This window comes from Balaenoptera ricei, chromosome 15, assembly GCF_028023285.1.
Source record: "Balaenoptera ricei isolate mBalRic1 chromosome 15, mBalRic1.hap2, whole genome shotgun sequence".
Lineage (NCBI taxonomy): Eukaryota > Metazoa > Chordata > Mammalia > Artiodactyla > Balaenopteridae > Balaenoptera > Balaenoptera ricei.
Genome location: NC_082653.1, coordinates 81,529,734 through 81,541,481, shown reverse-complemented (window position 1 = coordinate 81,541,481; position 11,748 = coordinate 81,529,734).

The window sequence follows — 11,748 nt, the reverse complement described above, 5'->3', positions numbered from 1 at the left end:
GGGGACAAAACAGGGAAAGGAAGGAAGACAGACCTGGTCCCTGCCTCACCTGAGGTTAACAGAAAAGATAAGCAAATCAGGGATGCTTTAAAAGGTTGGTATTATGCATACTGACAACAGGGGGTAAAAATGAACCCACTCCTAATTGAATTCCACATTGCTGAGTCGAATTTGTTTTCTTTATTCATTTTCATTCACTTAAATAGAAATTAAATCTATATTTTGAAATTCCTGCTGTATCAGTCAGGGGCCTAGCGGGGAAACAGAATCAAACGTAGATGATTCAAGGGAAGTGAAGAAGGGACTAGGTATGAGGTGCGGGCAAAATTAAGGGAGTCAACTAAGGGTGTTGAGGCCCTCCCCTGCTCCCCCACCCCCCATCAGCAGTAACAGTAATAGCAGGAAGCGGTTACTACCCTGAGGCCTGGGCAGGGGGATGTGGCCATGGGGGCCTGATGGAAGCCAGAGTTGTGGGAGCATGCTCAAATCCCAGAGGCAGAGCAGGAGTGGGGAAGCAAAGTCCCAGACGCTCCTTCCTCCGGTCTCCACCCTCCAACCTCCTACAAAGCAGGCACCTCCATTAGCCCAACCCAATGGGAAACCAGAGTGGAAGGGAAACTACAAGAGTGTCCTCTGTGGGGCTCAGGTATGGGATTCAAGGACAGACAGTGGCTGCAGGGGTGGAGAAGTTCCACAAGAATAACTGTAAACTTTGCAAGCATTGGAAGGGGGCTCCTCAGGGAAATAGGCGAAGGTGTCCAGGGCGAAAGCATTCCATAGGAGAATATTGCTGAGATGGCGAATTTGTTGATAAAGGAAGAGTCTTAGCACAGAAGGAAAAGGAAAGTTAGGCTAGTCGGTTAATCCGGGCTTGGGTGCGTGATTTAGTCTCAAGATGGGAGAAATGGGAGGGCGGGGTAGGCGACCGTGGTGGTTCCTCCCTGGCCTGTCTGTATTGATCAACTAAACCGATAACCGCCAGCTGTCTCCATCCCTTTGTGCCGTGAATTCACAGCCATAATGTGTGTGCATCTGGCCCTTCACGAGAGTTCATGGAGGCTGAGTAACGTCTGGAGGGAGAAAAAAAAAAAAAAGATTGTGTATTGCAATATGATCCCTAGCAATCGACAGCTGGTGATAGAGGGGCTTTCTAACTTTTTTCCTGTCTCGGGCTGAGCAGCTAAGTCTGGTGTTTAGCTGTATTTTGTATTGATTTCCAAAATGACAAAGAAAATTTCCAAAGCTGTCAAACAAACACGAGACATTTATGAAATGAAGTGGCGTTTCATTGCGATTTCTGCTTTCTTCCTCATCTATTATGGATATTTCATTAGCAATTAGTCAGAAACTTTTGAAGCTAGCTTTGGAGTTTGTCATTTAGAGCTTTCATATCAATTTCCTTTAAAACGCAAGAAATATCACTGCTATAAATAAAGCACAAGGCTCAGCACGGAGGGAGAGAATGCAATGCAGAAAGGCAAATATAATTTCCAAGTATATGCAATTATGAAAAATAGAATAACAAAGTAGGCAATGTTTCAAATTAAGTTCCTAAATGTACATTTCATTTAAGCTTAATAAAATATCACTTAGATTGCAGTAATACCATTTAATTATTAAAAATCCTATCCAACCAGATTAATAACTATGTAAAAGATGCTCGTCTAAATTCTAAATTTCCCCTCCATTCAGCAGTCCCTCATTATGAAGACTATCCCTCATTTTAGAAAGAATTTTCTTCGGTCCCTCAAAGACCTGCTGAGACCTCATTTTTAACACTGTAAATTATTTACATCAGAATCTTGGAAACACAAAGCAAAATAGGGCAGTTGTCATGGATGCGTCATTTTAAGTTTATTTTTCACCTACTATATCTTCTTGGGCTCAGGCCAATTTTAAAGAAACATCATTCACAAAGGTCTACAACTAGCTTGTGCTGGTACACGTGCTAGGTATCTTCCCAGAGAGTGGACGTCTGTTATTACTCTTTGCAACAAGTCCCTGAGGCAAGTATTATTGTCCCCATTTTATAGACAGGAAAAGAGAGGCTTGAGGATGTCACAGCCAGTAAGCAGCCTGATCTGACCCCACGTGTCCCGCCTCACCATTTTCTGCTTTCTCCACGAAAACACACCGCTAGGGCAACTTGTAATAATTACCTACTATAATTCTCAGCATCGTTGTTCACATCAAATTCCATTGCCAGATTCCATTGATCTGGCTTTTGTTGGATCAGTAGCAACCTTAATGCCTGATAACAGCAGTGGGGCCGACCCCCCTCCATGAGATGCTGTCTGAGTGTCTCTAAATTGATGGTTTTATTAACCAGTGACACGCCATGGAAATTCAGTCTCACAGGGTAAGAGTTTGGGGACCTGGCAACCAGACAGGATGTGCTGGGGGAAGTTTCTGTCTATGTTTAAAATCTGTTTTTGAAGTTTCTCCTGTCCTTTTGTGGTTGCTTTCTACTTGATGGTTATTGTAATCTCGGCCTCGGGGTACTAAACAATCAGACCTCAGTTCCTCGACTGGATCTATGTTGGGTGAGAAGACTGTTTTTATTCCACAGAATCCATTGCTTCTTTCGTTGAGTTTGGGCTTCAGAGCCTTTGGACTCAGGGAGAAGCTTCAGGGATTCGCTCAACCTCAGCACCATGCTGGCAAGTCAGGGTGATGAGGCCAGTGGCTCAAGAGTAGAGGCCCAGAGTCTGAGAAAGGCAAGGCAATTCCCCGTGGTTACAGCAGAGCCCAGAATTTGAAAGGTTGTATGTGTGCGTGTGGCCATGGGGGCGGGGGTGGGGGAGGGGATGGTGGGAAATGACATATGGTCCTTCCTGCTTTGTGAACTGGGGGACAAGGAGACAGGGCCTTCCACTCCCAGTACCATTTACTCTTCCAGAACTTACAAAACATTGAAGGAACCTTGATCCAGAGACCCCTGGCCAGGGGTCTCATTCACTACCTCCAGGGACAAAGCTGACTCACCGTGGGCCCTTACTATATGACTTGAGGACAAAATAACAATTGTTAATTTCAGGTCCTCCAAGAAGGGATGCTGTCACTTCCAGCTGCGGATCATTATTTGTGAGTATTTAGGAGGGCCAGGGGCACGTAAGAGCACCTGCTTTACCTTTTTTAAAAAATACACTTTATTTTTTAGAACAGTTTTATTTTATTTTATTTTTTTATTTTTTGGCCGTGTGACACAGCTTGAGGGATCTCAGTTCCCTGACCAGGGATTGAACCCGGGCCCAGGGCAGTGAAAGTGCCAAGTCCTAACCTCTGGACTGCCAGGGAATTCCCTAGAACAGTTTAGATGAGCAGAAATATTGAGCAGATAATACAGAGAATTTCCATATTAGGATCCCCATTAACATCTTGTGTTAGTACGGTACATTTGTTACAATTAATGACCCGTATTGATGTGCTATTATTAACTAAAGTCCACAGTTTACATTAGGGTTCACACTTTTAAAAAAAATTCATTACTTATTTATTTATTTAAAAATTTTTATTGAAATATAGTTGATTTACAGTGTGTGTTAGTTTTAGGTGCACAGCAAAGTGATTCAGTTATGTGTGTGTACATATATGTATATATATATATATATACAATATATTATTTTTTCACTTTCTCTTCCCTTATAGGTTATTAAAAGATATTGAGTATAGTTCCCTGTGCTATACAGTAGGTCCTTGTTGGTTACCTATTTTATATATAGTAGTGTGTATATTTTAATCCCAACTCCTAATTAGGGATTAGGACTCCCTCCCCCACCCTAGGGTTCACTCTCTGTTATATATTCTTTGGGTTTTGAGAAATGCATAAGGGTATGTATTCGCCATTGCAGCATCATACAGAATAGTTTCCCCGCCCTAAAACTGCAGTGTTGCGCGGACCCATTCCTCAGGCAATTTGATCATCCTGAAATAAAGCAGAAACCATACTCCTGGAACAAGAAAGTATGGACGAGTGTTATACTCTGATGGGCTGTGAACATTCTATGACGTGGAGCTGGGCTGGTGAACAAACACTGTGATAGCTATGGAAAGAGTTACAGACAGAAAAGTAAAAAACGGCTATTGAGGGATAGTGAGGCCAAAAATCCCTTCCGGAGTGAGGAGTAAGGTGGAGGAAGCATAAAACTTCACTGAGGGACGTCCACGCCCACCTCTAATGCTTCCGGTGTCTTAACTCTTTAATCTTACAAGGTAGATGCCATAATTATTCTCTTTCACAGATAAGGAGGTACAGGCAGAGAGTTTAAGCAGTGTAAGTCCAAGGAAACAGAGGTTTTCCTGTTTAGGAACTAGGATTTGAATTCAGGCAGCCCGGTATCAGGGAATGTGCTCTTAACCTCCATCGTTAGGCGGAAGTTTGCTACATCACTTCCTCTCACCTTCACCCCAGCCCTATGGGATGGGTTAGTTATGATTCAGATATTCCAGGTGAGGACAGAGAGGCTCAGAGAGGTTAGGTAAGCAGCTCGAAGCCGCCCAGCTACAAAGCTACAGAGCCTAGGGTTTGCACACAGGTCTGTCCCGTCTGAAGTCCACGCCCGTGACCTTCTCTGCCCCCTGGCCCGGTTTCCTCTGAGAAGGAGGGTGGGTGAGGAGTTCGCTCTTTTGCTCCTCTGAATAGTGGTCGATGCAATTGTTCCAGGGAGCTCGAGGGAGGCAGTTTTTAAGAGAAGCAGCGACAGGAAATTTGGTCTATTGTTTGAAACAAGAGGTGCAAACAAGTCTCCTCTTTGAAGTGCTGAATACCAAATTCTGCTGGGAATGGAAAGGCGAGAAACTACAAGATTCCTGAGCTGGTGTCAAATGCGCGCGGCGGAGGGCAGGAGGGGAAGAGGCGGCCCTCGGAGAAACTGGGGCAGGATTTGTTTGAAGGGAACGTCTTAAATAGATCAGGCTACAGAGGACAGAAGCAGGGGGCCAGGGATCATTCTTTTTTTTCCTAAGGGAGTCCGTTTTTGAAGGAAAACATAGCATCCAAATGTGGGGATGGGAAGCGACCGGCTCAACAGTAAAATGCAGAGCGGTTCCAACAGAAAACAAAACCAAACCCGCCACCTGGTCCGACTCGGTTGGTAATAAAATGCTATCGGATGAACGGAGCTTGTGTAAACGAATCCCACCTCCCGCTCACAAGTCAGCATTAAATTTTGGAACGAGAGAGGGGAAGATACCGAACTTGGGATTACTTGCAATCACTTTACTAAACTGCATGCCTTCAACTTTGATAGTGTATCCATGACCCCACCCTCCCAGCAAGACTCGTAGCCAGAAAGGGATTGTTAATCAGATACTTCCCCCGACAGTCCATTAGACCAGACTCCCCTAAGGTGAAGAAGTCAGAACCCTGGGCAGTTAGCAAAGAGATTCCCAGCGATGACTAGGGAAACACACCCGTCACCAGCCGCTTAGATTGCCAAACATCCCGTCTTCCTGGACTTAAGAGGGACTTTTGACTCTGCCATTGTCTCTCATTTGCAATCGATGTCTCATTCAAGACCAAGGTCAGGTGATCAATCTTTATTATAGATGCCCTGGACCAGGGTGTCTGGAGCCTCCACTGCGGCAGAGAAATGTCTGGAGGCGAGAGCTCCGCCGAGAAGGGCTACTCGCCAGCGGGCTGCTGCAAGGTAAGATGGAGGGATCCCTCCTGGGCTAGAGTATTACCTAATACTCTGGACTTCCTGAAGGCGTGAAAGAGAGGCGACCTGTCCGACGACCCAGGTAAGTTCTGACCAGGTTGGGGCTCAGGTGTGACGGAGCAGCTGCAGGTAAGCCCATGGCGGTGCAGAAAGCCCAGATTTGACTCACCAGTGAGCAAGTCACATTGGAGAAGTCTCTTTATCTCTCCGAGCCTCAGTCTTCTTATATGTAAAAGGGGAATAAGGCTTCCTGCCTTGCAAACCTGCTTCGAGGATCAGAGATAAAGGTGTGTAAAGCGCAGGACAGAGGGCAGATGCTGGATGGATAATAATTGTTGTTATTAGGTGGTTTTACAAGTAAAGATAACTCTTCCAGGCATGTGCCTTTCAATCTGGCCTTTCCACCCTCAGGACATCAGCAGATAATAGGATGTCCTGCGTTGGCTCTATCCCCAGCCCGCTTCCAAGAGTTTCCATAAATATGTTTTATTTGGGGGAGGTCAGACCTGAGAAGTCCCCAAAGGGGAAAGATGTCCAAGGGAGGTGCATGGCTAAGGCAGAACGGGGCTGGGTGCCTCGGATCTAGGTGTCTCAGGAGCCGTATCTACGAGCTACGGCAACGCACCTGCGTGTGTTTGGGGTTTTCAGGGCCTTTACCTCCATCAGATATTATTTTCTTATCCCATCAAATAACCTATAAGATGGAACCAGTTACATGTTTCTAATGTCTTTTCAGTCAGATTTTAGACTCTCACCAGGGCAGGAGCTACTGCATTTCATGTGGCTTTATGTACACGCCCCCCACCTTGCCATCCCACCTGCCCCCCTAGTGCACATGACCGTGTACACACACACACACACACACACACACACACACATACACACACCATACCAGCCTGATACAGACTTGAGGAGCAACTGCAGATTTGAATTGACTTTATTTCACGTCGCATTTGGGAAAGCAGGAAACTTGGCTTCTCTGTTGGTGGTTGTGGTCTCAGCCCTGATTTCTGAAATGAAAGATCCCAGGTAAACAGGCCTGGAAGCAGAATATGAGGATAGCCCTCCCCAAGGTCAGACCTATCAAAGATTTTATTCTGGTAATGAGGGCTTACATTGCCAAAACAAAGAAGGCTGAAGGATTACAGTGCTCTGTGGCATGAAGAATGTAAGTCAGGAAAGTGAAAGGGGTTTAATAACCAGCAATGACATGGCACAGGATGGGAAGGCCATGAGGAGAGGTCCCCTCTCACTCTGGGATTTCTTATCGCGCTGCTCAGCTGTCCAATGGAGAAGGAGCAGGGAACTCCCTCAGGCTCCAAACCTGGCACACAATAGGCCCTCAATAAATATTTGCTGGAGGAATAAATAAATAAACACATCAGTTGCTTCAGAAAGGCATTTGGGAGGGTGCAGCTGAGATCATGACATTAAGAGGTGATCAGAAAATTGAACGGGTGCTTGGCAGCCTGATTGAGAAATTCAACCTCTCCGTCAAACAACCTTTTGGTGCTCTGAACCTCAGTTTGCTTTTCTGTAAAATGGTATTAAAATATAAGCGGGAGTGCAGAGAAGCAAAGTTAGGGTAGGTGGATATAATGCAGTTGAATGAGATTACATAATAACAGCTGACTTTTACTGGGCGCTTAGTGTATGCAGGTAGAGCTCAAAGCATTTTCTGTGGATTTTCTCGTTGAAGTCTCCTGCACATAATGAAGCATGCGCTTCTGCCGTGGAAACTGAGACTCCGCAAGGTTAGACATCATGCTCAAGGTCAAAGCGCTTTTCACCAGAATTTCAGTCCATGTCTGACCCTGTGGTTATGTGCTTCAATGCAAACTGCTTCTCCGTAGCTCTGCTGTTTAGATGCCGGCTGGACTGATAGGACAAGGGTCTTTTTTGACGTGGTGAGTTGGAAATGGGAGCTCAGTGGGGATGCGTCATTCGCAGCAACTGCACGTCACTTGGCATCACCATGGCTCATCACCCACAGTGGAGGACTCCCATTTGCCTCTTCCAGGATGCCACCAGCATCTTCCCATGTGGCCAGCCTTTAAGATCCCAGCCTGCTCTCCACCTCCTGGGCTCCCAGCTGAACAGCCCACGCACTGTTTCCCTTCTTTGTATGAGTTTAGTTTGTGCTGCGTTGTGCCTGCTTTTCCTGACCCCAAATACCCTCCATCTTTCTTTCCAGCTCTTACATCCTGCTCTGTCCAGCACCCCATCATTTCCGAAATCTTTCACTCATCTAAACTGAGAATGAATCTCAGTTCATTGCTCATATCCAAGCTAATGCTATGGCGCGTATCAGCCTTTTATCAGTTCCTTTCTCGGATATTGTTTGTCTTCTGCTTAAGTTGAATCATTGTTCCTCACCCCACCCGCACATGTTATTGCTCTATTCCCCCCAAAACTGTAAGCTTCTAAGGGCAGAGACCTTTTCCACTGTTTCTGTGTTTCTTTATAGTGTGTGACAGAGTGCTTTGCTCAACAGATAGTGATTGGTGATTGGACAGTGGACATCCCAGCATTACTGGTTACATCCTTATCTACCCCCCACCCCCCAAACCTTTTTAAAGAACACAGAATCCTGCACAGCCAGTTTGGCATCTGGCCTCATATCTGACTTCAATTTCTCTCAAACACCTTTTGTCTTTCCTGCTGTGGAAACAGACTTCGCAAGGTTAGACATCATGCTCAAGGTCAAAGCACTTTTCACCAGAATTTCAGCCCACGTCTGACCCTGTGGTTATATACGTCAATAAAACCGCTTCGCCTTAGCTCTGCTGTTTAGATGCTGGCTGGACAGATAGGGCAAGGGTCTTTTTTGACTTGGTGAATTGGAAATGGGAGCTCAGTGGGAATGGGTCATTTGCAGGAACCGCAGGTCACTTGGCATTACCACGGCTCATCATCCAAAATGGTGGACTTCAATTAGCACTAATAGAATAACACTTTGCACCTTTATAGGATCTTTCCTTAGAGAACTCAAAAGCATTTTACAAAAAAATATTAATTATTCCCATTTTACAGGCAGGAAACCCGAGGCAAAATCAAACAGTGACTCAGTGGCAAAATTAGGACATGATTTTTCTCTCTTTGTTTTCAATTGTCTACATAATCACTAGATCATGCTATCCCTTCTAGGGTAGAGTTAAATTACTGTTGAAAGACATGACATACCAAGTTTTTCACCATCCTTACTTTAAATAATATTTGCTCTTTTCCTGCATTATAAAAGTAGCATATGCTCATGTAGAAATTATATAAAATACAGAAATATTAAAGAAGATAACACTTACCCATAAATTCATTGTCCAGAGACACCTACTGTTCTTTTGGTATCCTATGTGTCTGTGGAACACGTTATTCTTTGTGACTGAGCTCACCGTATATCCTGTTTTCCTCTTAAGTACTAAACATTTCCCCATGTCACTATGTATTTTACTAAACATAATGTTTAATGGCTACACACTTTAATCATTCATTTAATCATTTCTGTACTGTTGGACTTTTATGTTGTTCCATTTCGTTGTTTTTTGGTTTGTTTGTTTTGTTACCAGAAATACTTCTGGGATGAAGGTATTTGCATTTTATTCTTTTCTTTAACATATATGCTTTCCAGATTGTGTGTGTGTGTGTGTGTGTGAGCATTTTAATAAGAAAAAATTATTGCTAGATTAGAGGCCCACTTTCCTGGTTTCTTCCTTCTATCTCACACACAAACAAAATTTTGACATCCTAGGAGATTCTGCTAGCTACTTAAACCTTTAAAGATATCCTAATACAGATTCTCAAAGCTGACACTAGATCAAATATTTACTGTGAATGAAGCTTGAGGGAATGAAAAAAGTTTTGTACTCCCCACTAGGTAGATCAGCTTCCCTCTTTTCCATTGGAACAAGCTTTCAAAATCTTACAAACCACACTTACCCAGGAAAAAAGTAATATACAGTCTGACAGTGCTTATGACAAAAGAAAATCTAATTACATTTCATGAAAACAAGTCTTCATTCAACTCCAACTGTACAACTGCAGAGATGTGTCATCAAGGATCTTGGGGAGAAACAGAACAATATTTTGCTTCATGTCATGAATACAATTTAAAAAAAACAAAACTGTGTCCCTGCCCTATATGTCCTGGCACCAGGGACATAGTTGTGTGTTTAAAATATTGGATGGCAAACTGATATCATAAGAGCAATATTAATAATGAAAGGTCAATGTAAATAGAATGCATAGGGATCATATCTCCCAGGAAGAAAGAAAAGGAACTAATATATGGTCTTAGCACAGAACTTGAACTTGCATTAAACAAGATAATAATAATATTTATATAGTCCTTTACATATTTCAAGCCTTTCATGCTACTGATGATGTACACTATTAATTCCTAGTGATTCAGCAATGTCATCAGTGAGAGTCATATAGGATGGCATTTATTTCAATAGCATACAGGAAATATGTAATATGACACGTATGTGGGCCTCTCATGAGGAGGAAGAAGTAAAAAGGGGAAAATGAGATGTGATATTCTAATAAACTCTAAATTTCAAAAAAGCTTATATTAGAATATAAGTTTGGTAACAAAGAGACTGGGGCAGGGGGCTGTGTGGCTGGTGAGATGGGGTATGGGCGCTTGTGGGGTGAGGAGAAGCCCCGGGTCCCTCTTAGGGGTTTGGAAGTCCCAAGGTAGTGAGCCCTTGAGTTCATTAAGCTAGATGTATTTTCCAAGCGTAAGATGGAGCTCTGTCTGAAAGATCCAACTGCAAGCTTTTTTGTTTAAGACACGCAGAGAACAGAACGTAATCGTTAGAGGTGTGGAAAGACACCTAGAGCTAGTGGCATTGACATATGCTGTCCAGAAGTGGAAAGCAGACTTAAATGGTGGGCCAGAAATTAAGTCTTTGAAGATTCCAAAAAGGGTCTTGGAACTGAGCGATGCTGTCACCAGAGAGAGGCTGAGGGGGTTGGTGAATAGGAGAGTCTATTGTTTAGAAATCATTATAGTTTGTTCTTACAAGTTTGGCAGGTTCTTGGTACAATTATATAACTACACATACATTTGGCGTATAGAGATGAATTATGTATTCTGCATGTAATTACATGTAGCAAAATGTGTACTTTTATTTGGTGGGTATTTACATAGTACAGTGAATCGTGTACTCAGGAATAATTAGCATAAAGTATTATTTAAAAAACAAAACAAAAGTCGTTTGGTTTTCTTGAGCTTCAGAAAAAAAAAAAAAGAATCTGGAATCTTCCTTTCATTTATTCCAATAGTCCATGCCAAATTGTTCTGGAAGACCATCGCCAAAGACAAAAGGAAGACACTGTAATTTCCCTCTGTTGTTCATCATCTTTTGATTTAAGGAAAAGGCCTTTTCAAATTTAAAGTGTCTCAATACTTCTGTCTGGCCTTAGATATTCCTAAATTTAAAACATTTGCAAATTCAGTCAACTTGAATGAATACCTAGATATAAAATTTCAGCTTCTATATTTGTAAAACTGAGACTCTCGTATGACTCATTAGGAGTATGAATAATTTTTTTACCGTGCATCAAAAAGTAGCCATGTCTTTATGTTTATCTGTGAATAAATTATGAAGGAAACATTTAGCATTATATATTGTCTCTGGTTATCTGACATATTTCTTGTTGGAAACAATTCAAAACCAGTTCTAATTTGGATGCAAAAATATTCAGAAAGTGAATTAAGGTTTTAGAACTGAATCTCTTTTGAGTTTTCTTTTTAAGCATATCACATAGGACAGAATATTTCTGAATTTTTTTCGTTATTCTTGGCGTTGGCTTAAAAACTCTATTCTCCAACTTTTTCTGGAGATAAAGTTTCTAAGTGAAACTTAATTTTATGAGTTCATTATAAATAAGATCTTAGAACATAGAGACTCTTTTGTGAGGCATAAAGAGGATGGCTTTTTTTATAATGCCCTACATTGTAAGACATTTTTCAGTTTGGAAGAAATTCTTGATGGTTAATTCCTTCAAGGAATTAGGTTAACTATATCAGAACGATTACTAAATTAGAATCTTTAGGAAACAGGGTAATATATTTTCCTTTCTTGGG